This window comes from Coregonus lavaretus, assembly GCF_964263955.1.
Source record: "Coregonus lavaretus genome assembly, chromosome: 33".
NCBI classification, from domain to species: Eukaryota; Metazoa; Chordata; class Actinopteri; order Salmoniformes; family Salmonidae; genus Coregonus; species Coregonus lavaretus.
Window position 1 is genome coordinate 25,173,568 of NC_140020.1, and position 14,620 is coordinate 25,188,187.

A 14,620-nucleotide genomic window follows, 5' to 3' on the forward strand; every position below is an offset into this window, starting at 1 on the left:
TCTCTCTCTCTCTCTCTCTCTCTCTCTCTCTCTCTCTCTCTCTCATACACACTTGGCATACCAGCAGAGTGAACTTCACCACATAAAGATACAGGTGTGTCAGTCAATCTTCCTCTAGAGAGCAACTCCAGTTAGTAACTACTCTGGTTCTTTTATTAAAAAGGGTTTTTTCCTTCACTCCACTCACTCAGTGGGTTCTTCCACTAGGAAAGTCAATAGCAGCCCACCCTGCTGTCAGGTGTCTACAGGGAGCTGGGTGAGTGACTGGCACGTGCCAACTGAAGGACGTTCCTGTGACTGATGGTGCCTATTTATAACATTGCGATCGGTGCAGCAGTCATGCCAACCCTGACAAGACCATGGACACGCACATAGACGAGCACAGGGGTGTGAGAATGCACACACACACACACATGCACACACACACACACACACACACTCACACACACACAAACACACACACACACACGCACGCACACACACACGCGCACACACACACTCACACACACACACACACACACACACACACACACACACACACACACACACAGGGCTGAGGCAGCACTGCTTTGTTTGTCTGCCTATGAGTAAAGAAATAAGCAAACAAAGGAACTGAACTTTTTGTAAGGCTCTTATATCATTATAAAAAAAAATGTAAGCGACACTCATTTCTATTGGTGAAATTATGCATGTAAGGGAAAACAACTTTTTGCTTTGCTTTGCTTTCTAAGAACAGATGAGAAAAAAAAGAAGGGACCCGCACACTGCTCTTGCTAGTATCACTGCTCTTTATTAAGCTTCACGTATCTGCCTCAAGGCCTTCGTCAGAGCTTTTGTGAGTGTTTTTAATTTGCACCCTTATGTAGACATTGCTCCACACACATCCGTTCAATGCATCGAATGGGGTTGGAGTAGAAGTAAAACATGCATATGTTACCTAATATAACAATGTGCATTTCATAAGTATTCTAATAATTCTAATAAAGTGTGTACATAAAACATATTTATTTTCAAAGAATACCAAGGTTAGATCATAAGGACAATCAATAAAGCCATGCTATTGTGTTGCACTGTAGTCAGCATAACAGTTTGTACCATTTTAGGCTAAGTAGCCTAAACAATCCACGTGAAAGATGGGACGTCGTCTCACAATCAAAGGAAGCATCTCTTCTCAGACATGGGGGGAAGGAGGAATGGAAGACGTTGATTCATGATGGCCTGAGTAGGTGATACAGTGAGGGAAAAAAGTATTTATCCCCTGCTGAATTTGTACGTTTGCCCACTGACAAAGACATTACATAATGGTAGGTTTATTTGAACAGTGAGAGACAGAATAACAACAAAACAATCCAGAAAAACGCATGTAATAAATGTTATAAATTGATTTGCATTTTAATGAGGGAAATAAGTATTTGACCCCCTCTCAATCAGAAAGATTTCTGGCTCCCAGGTGTCTTTTATACAGGTAACGAGCTGAGATTAGGAGCACACTCTTAAAGCGAGTGCTCCTAATCTCAGTTTGTTACCTGTATAAAAGACACCTGTCCACAGAAGCAATCAATTAATCATATTCCAAACTCTCCACCATAGCCAAGACCAAAGAGCTCTCAAAGGATGTCAGGGACAAGATTGTAGACCTACACAAGGCTGGAATGGGCTACAAGACCATCACCAAGCAGCTTGGTGAGAAGGTGACAACAGTTGGTGCGATTATTCGCAAATGGAAGAAACACAAAATAACTGTCAATCTCCCTCGGCCTGGGGCTCCATGCAAGATCTCACATCGTGGAGTTGCAATGATCATGAGAACGGTGAGGAATCAGCCCAGAACTACACGGGAGGATCTTGTTAATGATCTCAAGGCAGCTGGGACCATAGTCACCAAGAAAACAATTGGTAACACACTACGCCGTGAAGGACTGAAATCCTGCAGCACCCGCAAGGTCCCCCTGCTCAAGAAAGCACATATACATGCCCGTCTGAAGTTTGCCAATAAACATCTGAATGATTCAGAGGAGAACTGGGTGAAAGTGTTGTGGTCAGATGAGACCAAAATCGAGCTCTTTGGCATCAACTCAACTCGCCGTGTTTGGAGGAGGTGGAATGCTGCCTATGACCCCAAGAATACCATTCCCACCGTCAAACATGGAGGTGGAAACATTATGCTTTGGGGGTGTTTTTCTGCTAAGGGGACAGGACAACTTCACTGCATCAAAGGGACGATGGACGGGGCCATGTACCGTCAAATCTTGGGTGAGAACCTCCTTCCCTCAGCCAGGGCATTGAAAATGGGTCGTGGATGGGTATTCCAGCATGACAATGACACAAAACACACGGCCAAGGCAACAAAGGAGTGGCTCAAGAAGAAGCACATTAAGGTCCTGGAGTGGCCTAGCCAGTCTCCAGACCTTAATCCCATAGAAAATCTGTGGAGGGAGCTGAAGGTTTGAGTTGCCAAACGTCAGCCTCGAAACCTTAATGACTTGGAGAAGATCTGCAAAGAGGAGTGGAACAAAATCCCTCCTGAGATGTGTGCAAACCTGGTGGCCAACTACAAGAAACGTCTGACCTCTGTGATTGCCAACAAGGGTTTTGCCACCAAGTACTAAGTCATGTTTTGCCGAGGGGTCAAACACTTTTTCCCTCATTAAAATGCAAATCAATTCATAAAAATGTTTACATGTGTTTTTCTGGATTTTTTTGTTGTTATTCTGTCTCTCACTGTTCAAATAAACCTACCATTAAAATTATAGACTGATCATGTCTTTGTCAGTGGGCAAACGTACAAAATCAGCAGGGGATCAAATACTTTTTTCCCTCACTGTATTTAACTGAACGTGGGCACACTTGGCAGGGAGAGTGAGGTAAAGGAGGAGGGCCAGGTAGCTCAGTATCTTCTGTTGCTGCAGATGTTGTTTGTTTGCATGGTGGTGAACTTCTTTCTCAATCCACCAGGAGGGACATATGATGGAAACGATATTGGTAGGCAGGCAGGGGTGAGTCTATGCTGTGGAACTCAGGCTGAGAAGCCAGATATCCCATAATACATTTACATTTACATTTTAGTCATTTAGCAGATGCTCTTATCCAGAGCTACTTACAGTTAGTGAGTGCATACATTATAATTTTTTATTTTATTTTCATACTGGCCCCCCGTGGGAAACGAACCCACAACCCTGCCGTTGCAAATAATACTACCATCCCCCAAATCCCCTCATACATACACCCTCCTACACCTTACCCCCCACCGTTTCTCCGACGTCCTTGCAGCGTTCTGGGCACAGTGACAAGCGGACCACTTCATGTTGTGATATTGCCCTGTAATGGAGGTGGCTGGCGTGACTGGTTCCCCTCCCTTAAATTATTGATTGGTAGCGTGTGTGTTGTACACGCAATAAGCAGGGGTGATCATTCCCCACTGTCACTCTCAACATGCAGATGGTGAGGACGGGCTCGTGGTAATGGCTGGAGCGGAATCGGTGGAATGGTATCAAATATATCAAACACATGGTTTCCATGTGTTTGATGCCATTTCATTTGCTCCGTTCCAGCCATTATTATGAGCCGTCCTCCCCTCAGCAGCCTCCACTGGACCAGGTGAATCCAGGCGAAATGTATGATCCCTTATTGATGTCACTTGTTAAATCCACTTCAATCAGTGTAGATGAAGGGAAGGAGACAGGTAAAACGAAAAAGCAGGGGTGATCATTCCCCACTGTCACTCTCAACACGCAGATGGTAACTAATGAAGGAAACATTCATACAATTCAAGAGCCGGTCAATTCATTAGAGCAGTCATCTACTGATAATATATATATATACAGTATATGTCATTTAACAGACACTTTTATCCAGTCATGCATGCATTCTTTATATTATAGTATGATTATTACAGTATGCTGTTTGTGATCCAAGTTTATCTTTAATTTGACCCTGCAAGAATGTGAGAGATCTTCCTTATTTCTCAGCATCTTAAGAATACACATGACTGAATTCAGAGCATATAGATGTAAATGAAAGTTCTTACATCTAAGAAGACATCAAACGTAAGAGTCATAATAAACCTACAAGTCAGGCAGGCAGGCATACAAAGTATGCATTGATCTTCGTACCATCCACGTGTCTGTGCCTGCTGGCGGTGCTGTCTGTCTATCTGGCTCGCTCGCCATCCACTGATCTCTAACTCGTCTGTCTGTCAGCTCTACTTGACCATGATTCCGCAACACTTTCGTGTCTGTCCAGCTGCTGAAGGAGAAGGAAGAGATGGAACACCCTGCCTTCCTCCTCATTGCCCCACCATTACGCTTGGCTAACGAGCTGCAAGCAGCAGACATCTGTCTGGAGCCAAGTTTCCTCTCCTCTAACCATCACATAAGAAGACCTACAGGCAACTGAGGCTCCGACCCATCTAGCAGGGAAATGAATGAGGAAGTGAGTTACAGGTCCTTTCAACTAGGCAATAGGTAGGGACATGATCATGTATAGAGGGTCTATCATGTATCACTACCCACTGGGCACCCCACGTCATTTCACTGTGAATAATTGGGTAATATTTGGTTGAGATGTTGATCAATGAGCTTACAACCTATATTCACCCACTCAAAAAGACAGCTAAAAGTTTTCCAATTTGTTAGCACTATGCTTTCAACCAACTAAAAGCACAACCAAATGCGAATTGAAAAACAATGTCTGATTTTTGATTTAGTTGTCACCCAAATCTCTATCACTGCACTTTCAACCATTTCAAAGCACAGCAAAGTTGAAATGGGAATACAATGTCATATACAGTGCGGAAAAAAAGTATTTAGTCAGCCACTAATTGTGCAAGTTCTCCCACTTAAAAAGATGAGAGAGGCCTGTCATTTTCATCATAGGTACACGTCAACTATGACAGACAAAAAAAAAATCCAGGAAATCACATTGTAGGATTTTTTATGAATTTATTTGCAAATTATGGTGGAAAATAAGTATTTGGTCAATAACAAAAGTTTCTCAATACTTTGTTATATACCTTTTGTTGGCAATGACACATGTCAAACGTTTTCTGTAAGTCTTCACAAGGTTTTCACACACTGTTGCTGGTATTTTGGCCCATTCCTCCATGCAGATCTCCTCTAGAGCAGTGATGTTTTGGGGCTGTCGCTGGGCAACACGGACTTTCAACTCCCTCCAAAGATTTTCTATGGGGTTGAGATCTGGAGACTGGCTAGGCCACTCCAGGACCTTGAAATGCTTCTTATGAAGCCACTCCTTCGTTGCCCGGGCGGTGTGTTTGGGATCATTGTCATGCTGAAAGACCCAGCCACGTTTCATCTTCAATGCCCTTGCTGATGGAAGGAGGTTTTCACTCCAAATCTCACGATACATGGCCCCATTCATTCTTTCCTTTACACGGATCAGTCGTCCTGGTCCCTTTGCAGAAAAACAGCCCCAAAGCATGATGTTTCCACCCCCATGCTTCACAGTAGGTATGGTGTTCTTTGGATGCAACTCAGCATTCTTTGTCCTCCAAACACGACGAGTTGAGTTTTTACCAAAAGTTATATTTTGGTTTCATCTGACCATATGACATTCTCCCAATCCTCTTCTGGATCATCCAAATGCACTCTAGCAAACTTTAGACGGGCCTGGACATGTACTGGCTTAAGCAGGGGGACACGTCTGGCACTGCAGGATTTGAGTCCCTGGCGGCGTAGTGTGTTACTGATGGTAGGCTTTGTTACTTTGGTCCCAGCTCTCTGCAGGTCATTCACTAGGTCCCCCCGTGTGGTTCTGGGATTTTTGCTCACCGTTCTTGTGATCATTTTGACCCCAGGGGGTGAGATCTTGCATGGAGCCCCAGATCGAGGGAGATTATCAGTGGTCTTGTATGTCTTCCATTTCCTAATAATTGCTCCCACAGTTGATTTCTTCAAACCAAGCTGCTTACCTATTGCAGATTCAGTCTTCCCAGCCTGGTGCAGGTCTACAATTTTGTTTCTGGTGTCCTTTGACAGCTCTTTGGTCTTGGCCATAGTGGAGTTTGGATTGTGACTGTTTGAGGTTGTGGACAGGTGTCTTTTATACTGAGAACAAGTTCAAACAGGTGCCATTAATACAGGTAACGAGTGGAGGACAGAGGAGCCTCTTAAAGAAGAAGTTACAGGTCTGTGAAAGCCAGAAATCTTGCTTGTTTGTAGGTGACCAAATACTTATTTTCCACCATAATTTGCAAATTAATTAATTAAAAATCCTACAATGTGATTTTCTGGATTTTTTTTCCTCAATTTCTCATAGTTGACGTGTACCTATGATGAAAATTACAGGCCTCTCTCATCTTTTTAAGTGGGAGAACTTGCACAATTGGTGGCTGACTAAATACTTTTTTTCCCCACTGTATTTGGGATTTATACAACAGATGAATATGTTATCACTGTGCTTCATCTAATAGCAGAACCAAGCTGGATTGCAGTTGAGATTACATTAAAATTACACAGTGCAAGTGATTAATGCTGTTTAAGATTCTGCACAGATTATTACATCAATTATGAATATCTCCATAGACCTGCGACTACCTATGCATGCTATCTTGAACATGCATGCATTATATGATTACATAAAAATACATGTATAGTTACAGTAACCTCAAAATGTGCCCATGGATGTGTAACTCATTTTAAGGTTGAATGTTACATTAGTTTGTAAGATAGCCTTAAAGCTAGAATCCTTAGTTGCTACACCCATTTTTGGACTTATAACCTTATATACCTATGGATTATTGAAGAATATAACTTATAAATAAATGCCTCATCAGCTTAGTTCAACCTCAAAACGTGATTAAAACTATAATTTTTATATCATGGATCGTCAGTACTTACAGTTGAAGTCGGAAGTTTACATACAATTAGGTTGGAGTCATTAAAACTCGTTTTTCAACCACTCCACAAATGTCTTGTTAACAAATGATCGTTTTGGCAAGTCGGTTAGGACATCTACTTTGTGCATGACACAAGTAATTTTTCCAACAATTGTTTACAGACAGATTATTTCACTTAACATTCATTGTATCACAATTCCAGGGGGTCTGAAGTTTACATACACTAAGTTCACTGTGCCTTTAAAAAGCTTGGAAAATTCCTGAAAATGATGTCATGGCTTTAGAAGCTTCTGATAGGCTAATTGACATCATTTGAGTCAATTGGAGGTGTACCTGTGGATGTATTTCAAGGCCTACCTTCAAACCCAGTGCCTCTTTGCTTGATATCATGGGAAAATCAAAAGAAATCAGCCAAGGCCTCAGGAAAAACATTGTACCCCTCCACAAGTCTGGTTCATCCTTGGGAGCAGTTTTCCAAATGCCTGAAGGTACCACGTTCATCTGTACAAACAATAGTACGCAAGTATAAACACCATGGGACCACGCAGCCGTCATACCGCTCAGGAAGGAGACGCGTTCTGTCTCCTAGAGATGAACGTACTTTGGTGCGAAAAGTGCTAATCAATCCCAGAACAACAGCAAAGGACCTTGTGAAGATGCTGGAGGAAACAGGTACAAAAGTATGTATATCCACAGTAAAACGAGTCCTATATCGACGTAACCTGAAAGACCGCTCAGCAAGGAAGAAGCCACTGCTCCAAAACCGGCATAAAAAAGCCAGACTACGGTTTGCAACTGCACATGGTGTCACGCTCTGACTCAGGGGACGTCAGGAAGGAGAGAGGAAGCAGCGCGCCAAGGTCCAGACCAGACCAGGGGCGCAACGTGGAGGTGGAGAGTAAGTGGTGGTTACACCCGGAGCCGGATCCGCCTCCGAGGCGGAATGCCCACCCGGCCCCTACATTATTAGGTTTATGTGGCGCGGTCAGAGTCCGCACCTTTGGGGGGGGGTACTGTCACGCCCTGACTCAGGGGACGTTTATTTGTTGAGTCAGGGTGTGTATATTTCGTGTTGTGTTTATTTCTATGTTTAGTTTCTAGATCGTTTAGATCTATGTTGGCCAGGGTGGTTCCCAATCAGAGGCAGCTGTAGCTCGTTGTCTCTGATTGGGGACCATACTTAGGGAGCCATTTGGCACCAGTCTGTGTGGGATCTTGTTCCGTAAAGGTATGTTATTTGTCTACCTTGGACTTCACGTTTCGTTTGTTGTTTTGTCGTGTGTTCAGTACGGAAATAAATATGAATGCATATCACGCTGCGCCTTGGTCCTTCTCGTTAATGAACGATCGTGATAGAAGATCCCACCTATCCTGGATCAAGCAGCGTGATGAGGAGAGAGGATGGACTTGGGAGGAGATGAGCGACAGTCTGGCAAGAGGGATGGAGGCCATGATCACGGGGGAGAGACAAGGCCCAAAAAAATTTAGGGGGGGGCTCACGCCGTGGACAACGAGGCAGCAGAAGGCCGCGATAGAGCGGTTCAGCCGTTTAGCAGAGGAGGCCGCCATATTAAGGGGGTCATTGGTGCAGAGGGAGCAGAAGGAAAGTGTAGAGGCACGGCGAGAGGAGCTGGTTAGGCAGCAGAAGGAGCGGGGGTTAATGAAGGAACCCAGTCCCGCTCCTCGCACCAATCGAGTGGTGCGTGTCGCCAGTCTGGTACGGCCCGTTCCTGATTCCCGCACTAAGCCAGTGGTGGGTGTTCCCAGTATGGTTCGGCCTGTTCCTGCTCCTCGCATCAAGCCAGTGGTATGCATCGCCAGCCCGTTCCGGCCTGTTCCTGTCCCTCGCACCCAGCCAGTGGTGCGCGTCGCCAGCCCGGCTCTCCTGTTCCTGCTCCCCGCACCAGGCCAGTAGTGCGCGTCGCCAGTCCGGTATGGCCCGTTCCTGCTCACCGAACCAAGCCAGTGGTGCGCGTCGTCAGCCCAGTCCGGCCCTTTCCTGCTCCCCGCACCAGGCCAGTGGTGCGCGTCGCCAGTCCGGTACGGCCCGTCCCTGCTCACCGCACCAAGCATGTGGTGTGCGTCGTCAGCCCAGTCCGGCCCGTTCCTGCTCCCCGCACCAGGCAAGTGGTGCGCGTCGCCAGTCCGGTACGGCCCGTTCCTGCTCCCCGCACCAAGCCAGTGGTGCGCGTCGTCAGCCCAGTCCGGCCCGTCCCTGCTCCCCGCACCAAGCCAGGGGTGCGCGTCGTCAGCCCAGTCCGGCCCGTTCCTGCTCCCCGCACCAAGCCAGTGGTGCGTGTGTCCAGTCCGGCACGGCCCGTGCCTGTTCCACCGGTGCCTGGTCCGGCACCGGTCAGCTGCTCCACTCCGGAGCCAGAGCAGTCCGCTCCACCGGTGCCTGATCCAGTTCCGGTCAGCGGCTCCACCCCGGAGCCAGAGCAGTTCAATCCACCGTCATCGGGTCCAGCTCCAGTCAGCGGTTCCAGTCCAGATCCAGACGTCAGCCCCTCTCCAGGTTCGGGGTCTCCCACACCAGGGTCCAGACAGGGCGTGGTACTTCGTGGGAGGAAGGAGAGAGGAAGCAGCGCGCCAAGGTCCAGACCAGACCAGGGGCGCAACGGGGAGGTGGAGAGTAAGTGGTGGTTACACCTGGAGCCGGACCCGGCCCCTACCCTATTAGGTTTATGTGGCGCGGTCGGAGTCCGCACCTTTGGGGGGGGGGGGGGGTACTGTCACGCCCTGACTCAGGGGACGTTTATTTGTATAGTCAGGGTGTGTATATTTCATTTGTGTTTATTTCTATGTTTAGTTTCTAGATCGTTTAGATCTATGTTGGCCAGGGTGGTTCCCAATCAGAGGCAGCTGTAGCTCGTTGTCTCTGATTGGGGACCATACTTACGCAGCCGTTTGGCACCAGTCTGTGTGGGATCTTGTTCCGTAAAGGTATGTTATTTGTCTACCTTGGACTTCACGTTTCGTTTGTTGTTTTGTCGTGTGTTCAGTACGGAAATAAATATGAATGCATATCACGCTGCGCCTTGGTCCTTCTCGTTAATGAACGATCGTGATACATGGGGACAAAGATTTTTGGAGAAATGTCCTCTGGTCTGATGAAACAAAAATAGAACTGTTTGGCCATAATGACCATCGTTATGTTTGGAGGAAAAAGGGGTAGGCTTGCAAGCCGAAGAACACCATCCCAACCGTGAAGCACGGGGGTGGCAGCATCATGCTGTGGGCATGCTTTGCTGCAGGAGGGACTGGTGCACTTCACAAAATAGATGGCATCATGAGGAAGGAAAAATATGTGGATATATTGAAGCAACATCTCAAGACATCAGTCAGGAAGTTAAAGCTTGGTCGCAAATTAGTCTTCCAAATGGACAATGACCCCAAGCACACTTCCAAAGTTGTGGCAAAATGGCTTAAGGACAACAAAGTCAAGGTATTGGAGTGGCCATCACAAAGCCCTGACCTCAATCCTATAGACAATTTGTGGGCAGAACTGAAAAAGCGTGTGCGAGCAATGAGGCATACAAACCTGACTCAGTTACACCAGCTCTGTCAGGAGGAATGGGCCAAAAATTCACCCAACTTATTGTGGGAAGCTTGCGGAAGGCTACCCGAAACGTTTGACCCAAGTTAAACAATTTAAAGGCAATGCTACCAAATATGAATTGAGTGTATGTAAACTTCTGACCCACGGGGAATGTGATGAAATAAATAAAAGCTGAAATAAATAATTCTCTCTACTATTATTCTGACATTTCACATTCTTAAAATAAAGTTGTGATCCTAACTGACCTAAGACAGGGAATCTTTACAAGGATTAAATGTCAGGAATTGTGAAAAACTGAGTTTAAATGTATGTGGCTAAGGTGTATGTAAACCTCAGACTTCAACTGTACATAGGTATTCAGACCCTTTACTCAGTACTTTGTTGAAGCACCTTTGGCAGCGATTACAGCCTCGAGTCTTCTTGGTTATTATGCTACAAGCTAGACACACCTGTATTTGGGGAGTTTCTCCCATTCTTCTCTGCAGATCCTCTCGAGCTCTGTCAGGTTGGTTGGGGAGCGTCGCTGCACAGCTATTTTCAGGTCTCTCCAGAGATGTTAAATCGGGTTCAAATCCGGGCTCTGGCTGGGCCACTCAAGGACATTCAGAGGCTTGTCCCGAAGCCACTCCTGCGTTGTCTTAGCTGTGTGCTTAGGGTCATTGTCCTGTTGGAAGGTGAACTTTTGCCCCAGTCTGAGGTCCTGAGCGCTCTGGAGCAGGTTTTCATCAAGGATCTCTCTGTAGTTTGCTCCTTTGATGCTGCCACCACCATGCTTCCCCGTAGGGATGGTGCCAGGTTCCCTCCAGATGTGACGCTTGGCATTCATGCCAAAGAGCACAATCTTGGTTTCGTCAAACCAGAGAATCTTGTTTTTCCTCCAAGCTGGGTGTCATGTTCCTTTTACTGAGGAGTGGCTTCAGTCTGGCTACTCTACCATAAAGGCCTGATTGGTGGAGTGCTGCAGAGATGGTTGTCCTTCTGGAAGGTTCTCCCATCTCCACAGAGGAACTCTGGAGGTCTGTCAGGGTGACCATCGGGTTCTTGGTCACCTTCCTGACCAAGGCCCTTCTCCCCCGATTGCTCAGTTTGGCTGGGCTGCCAGCTCTAGGAAGAGTCTTGGTGGTTCCAAACTGATGCACTGTAAACTGTGGGACATTATATAGACAGGTGTGTGCCTTTCCATATCATGTCCAATCAATTGAATTTACCACACGTGGACTCCAATCAAGTTGTAGAAACATCTCAAGGATAATCAATGGAAACACGATGCACCTGAGCTCAATTTCGAGTCTCATAGCAAGGGTCTGAATACTTATGTAAAAACCTGTTTTTGCGTGTCATTATCGGGTATTGTGTGTAGTTTGATGAGAATAAAAAAATATATATATATATTTTAGAATAAGGCTGTAACAACATTTTGAAAAAGGGAAGGTGTCTGAATACTTTCCGAATGCACTGTATATCAAGAATCATTAACCACTCAAAGGTCATCCAGCCAACATGACACAGCTGTGGGAAGCATTGGAGTTAATATGGTCCGGCATCTCTGTGGAACGCTATCGACATCTTGTAGAGTTCATGCCTCGACGAATTGAGGTTGTTCTGAGGGCAAAAGGCGGTAAAACTCAATATTAGGAAGGTGTTCTTAATTTGCATCATTGAGGATATATGAGTGATAAAGTATTGTCACATTTCATTTGCTCTGTTAAAACTATTCTTTGAAATTACTTCGATAGCAACAGTGAATCTATTTAGTTTTAAGTGGAGATCTCTCAACAATCATTCTCACGATAGCACAATGTTAATAGTCAATGACAAATATCATAGCTAAGTAGGGCTGGGCTTGATTAGAACCCTGGATTGGACACCAAAGGTTAGCTGTAGATAGATCAATTCTCCAGTACAAGGTGATGCCCAGCCTATAGTTTTTTTCTGATAGTGTTGGGCCCTCATGCTAGCTGTCACTCAAATAGCAAGGGGCTGAACCTCATTGGCTGGAATTGCTTGGGGGCAGTACATAGCTTCCAGAAAACAGTCACTTTAAAACTAGTCATTTCGTGGCTAATTGAGGTAAAACAGTAATTCTGCTCATAGATTATGCATGTATGAACTACACATTGACAAATCCAGCCCGAAGCGGGAAGTTTAAAAAACACTTACTTAGTCACCAAAGTACTGGAGCATGTCTTTAAAGGTACAAATTCAACATATTGTATACATGATTTGTCTAGGTTGACATTTGCTTACCATGATGACATAATCCTGTGGTTGAAATTTCACGCTGAAAGTGACAGCTGATTACTTTTTTCAAATCCAATGTATTTTCCATGTAGATTCTACATCACAATACGTTGACAAATTACGTTGAAACAACGTTGATTCAACCAGTTTCTGTCCAGTGGGTATGGTGTCTTATTTGTATGTCTATTGTGAGTGATGTCAAATGAACCTGTATCTGTGTCGGTGCCAAGGATATCCAAAGAGTACCTCTGAGGGGAGAAGACAATTAGTGATTTGATTTGGTGGTTTCACCGGCCCCGAGACATGAGAGGAGAGAGTCATCATAGACCCTCAAGATGAGCATGTACCCATGACACACACACAGACCACACACCACACACAATGCCTGCACACACACACAAAAAGTACACACACACACACCCATACACGCAGGCAGACACATTCACACACACACAGAGACGCCCCCTCCCACACACACGCTAATGGTCCCCACTAGCTGAGTCGTAGCTACAGTACATAGGTGACTGTGGAGCACTGAGGCTAGAGCAGTGATCCTTGGTAATGTCTGTGTGTGTGAGGAGAAGGGCAGGTCTCTGTCCCTACAGCTCTAAACTGGCTGACTCCTCCACTGGGTCTATAGCACTAGGGAAGGTGACACCGTCTCAGAGGTTACGCCCAACAGCGGTGGATTACTGATGGCAGTGTGGGGGGGATGAGGCTTTAGTCAGCTCTGTGGAATGTAAACTACCCACTGACTGCAGCGCTGGTCTTCCTCAGACATTCATCCCCACCTGGGCTTCATCACCCTCCATCCCTCCATCCCTCCATCCCTCCCTCCGTGCCTCCATCCATCCCTCCATGCCTCCTTCCCTCCCCGATTTGTGTCTATACAGGTACACAAGTGTTACTACCCAGCGCCCACCTTCTTTACCTCAGTTGCCAAGGTGATGTGCTCTATCCGTGTCTTTATTTTCAGATAGAGCAGGCAGAGGAGTTTAGACTGGCTGAACAAACGCTACCAGTAACAAACCATGTATTATCATTTCAACCATATTTTATACCTGCGCTCCTGTAATCTATGATAGTGGCCCAGGCTTTGAAAGCTTCAATACAGAGCATATACATAGCTAACTTTACATACAGGTAACTGCGTGATACAAATAATATTAAAAGCAGGTGCTTCGACACAGGTGTGGTTCCTGAGTTAATTAAGCAATTAACATCCCATCATGCTTAGGGTCATGTATAAAAATGCTGGGCAGAACATTCTTTTGGCCATGATTTTGGCTACCATGGCTATGCCCCCAGAGGATGACAATGCCCCCATCCACAGGGCACGAGTGGTCACTGAATGGTTTGATGATCTCAACACAATTGAACACTTATGGGAGATTCTGGAGCCCCGCCTAAGACAGCGTTTTCCACTACCATCAACAAAACACCAAATGATGGAATGTCTCGTGGAAGAATGGTGTCAGATCCCTCCGATAGAGTTCCAGACACTAGTAGAATCTATGCCAAGGCGCACTGAAGCTGTTCTGGCTCGTGGTGGCCCAACACCCTATTAAGACACTTTATGTTGGTGTTTCCTTTATTTTGACAGTTACCTGTAGCTAACTAACATAATCTGGTCAAGGAAATGAACTATTAACATGATATGAATGACGATGATAATGATGAAGATGAAGATGATGCTAGCGATCATAACGATGATGAAGATGATAATCATTAACTATTCTATTTGTGCAAAACATCTCCCAATAGATGGGTGGGTTGTTAAGGAACAAAACAGCTGCGTGCGGAACTTTGAGGCAAAACAACTGTCAACTCCAAATGTTTATTGAAAACATAAATACATTTGCACAATAAGCACTTGTCTCTCAAATACATTGTTACAGTTGTTGGTTAGTTAGCTAACGAGTTTTAGTCATATTAGCATAGACACTTCAAAATAAGACATGGTA